We start from the raw sequence: 2155 nt of genomic DNA on the forward strand, positions 1-2155 counted from the left end.
TAAAACCCACTACACCCTCACCCTATAGAAATTTAACTTTATCTGGTACCTTTGGAAGGTCACGTCTATTTTAAGAATAATCAATCACCGCTGGAGAAGTAAGTGTTGACTGAACGCTGTCACAAGAAGAGGGTCATAAATTGTCAGCAGGCCCCCCTGGCCAGAAGATGATGTAACACCCCTAAGACCTCTGTATACATCTGTATGAAGCGCCTGACTTTGATAAAAGTCAGGACTGCTGACCCTGCGTGACTTTTGTATAACATCTCAGTGTATAAAAACAGATCCTGGAAAATAAAGAATTGGGATCAATTCCTTTGGGATTGGGATCAGTTCCTCAAAATACAGATCTCCTCATGTCATTCTTTTTCTCAACCTCTGGCTGAGTTTCCATATGGAGCATGGAGGCCTGCCAAGCTTACTAATTTTGCCTGGGCTTCTAAGATCTGACCAGGAAGGCCTCAGTGTCTCCTCTCCTTTGGGAGAACGGAAGGACGCCTGGGGCCTATGTAAGTGGTGCAAACTTCTTGTCTTGAAGTTTTATTGGTTTTCCGCGTAAACCAAGCTACTCAGCCTCTTTTCTCCACTGAATTTTCCTGCTGAGCTATCCTCATTCTATTACTCTTTATATCTCTAATTAATATCTAATTAAAGCCAGTGTATTCACCAATACCGTCTCTCCTTTGAATTTCCCTGGATCCACCGGGGCTGGACCCCAGCAAGTGGCACCCAAGACAGGCTGATACCCATGTAACATTCCAACTGTATGTGATTCCTTTGCTGCCCTTCTTGCCTTGGGGGAGGGATGTGCTGTCTCAAATGGCCATGTTACTTTTTAGCCCTGATGATAAAGTAACTGCTCAAATGTTACAAATGGGCTATGACCCTTCAAAAAGATTAGGTAAACAACAGACAGGAATAATTGAGCCAATTTTCCTGGCCCCTCAAAAATTCCATACTGGATTGGGGTATCCAAAGTTTGATGGAGGCCATTGTTTTTGCTGTCGACCCCATTACGTGGAAATCTCAGGACCCGGTGTGGGTAGAACAATGGCCTCTGACTAGAGAAAAACCTCTGGCAGCTAAAACATTAATTTTTGAACAACTAGAATTGGGACATATTGAGCCCTCCAATAGCCCCTGGAATACTCCTATTTTTGTCATTAAGAAAAAGTCTGGTAAATGGAGACTTTTACAAGATTTAAGAGCTATTAATGCCACCATGGAGGACATGGAGGGCCTACAACCTGGGCTCCTGTCCCCAGTAACCATTCCAGAGTGACACAATGTAATTGTAATTGATTTACAAGATTGTTTTTTCACTATTCCCTTAAATACTGAGGATAAAAAGTGATTTGCTTTTAGTCTTCCATTAGAAAATCTTAAACAGTCTTATCTAAAGTTTCAATGGAAGGTTTTGACTCAGGGAATGAAAAATAGCCCCACCCTATGTCAAAAGTTTGTTAATGCTGCTTTAGAAGATGTTAGAAGTAAATATGAACAAGTCTATATGCTCCATTATATGGATCACATCTTAATAGCCCACCCTGATAGAGCTCATTTACAAACTGTCCATGCAGGCCGGTGGGATGGGGGCCCAGGACAGTTTGGGGACTGTGCCCACAGAGTCCCAGAGCCCTTGCCATGGGTACCCACAGGCCAGATTCAGGCCACAAAGCCGCCGAAGTGAAAATGAAAATCACTCAGTCGTGTCTGACTCTTTGCTACCCCATGGACTATACAGTCCATGGCATTCTCCAGGCCAGAATGCTGGATTGGGTAGCCTTTCCCTTCTCCAGGGGTTCTTCCCAACACAAAGCAATGAACCTCTCCCCAGTCCCTGCCTCCATGACCTATAAGCTGCAGAGGACAATATGGGCATGGTCCCCAGAGCCCTGGGCAGCTGGAGGATACGACCCTGGCTACTAAGGGAAGTTTCCCAGCTCCTGTTCTCCATTCACGTTTCTGCACTTGGTCCAGCATTGATCGGTTGTCCACCCCAAGGAGGTGGCAGGAGGTTAGGTTGGTGTGCAAGGATCTTACACATCATTTCAGGCTCACCTCTGTAGTTGGGACCTCTCTCAAAGAGAGTAATTGTTGTGAACTAAAGATTAACCCAGTTGGAAATCGTTACAAGTGTGTCTCTGCAGCTTAA

Source organism: Bos grunniens, chromosome 16 (assembly GCF_055505025.1).
Source record: "Bos grunniens cultivar Pamir isolate PY7600 chromosome 16, Bosgru_T2T1.0, whole genome shotgun sequence".
Taxonomy (NCBI): domain Eukaryota; kingdom Metazoa; phylum Chordata; class Mammalia; order Artiodactyla; family Bovidae; genus Bos; species Bos grunniens.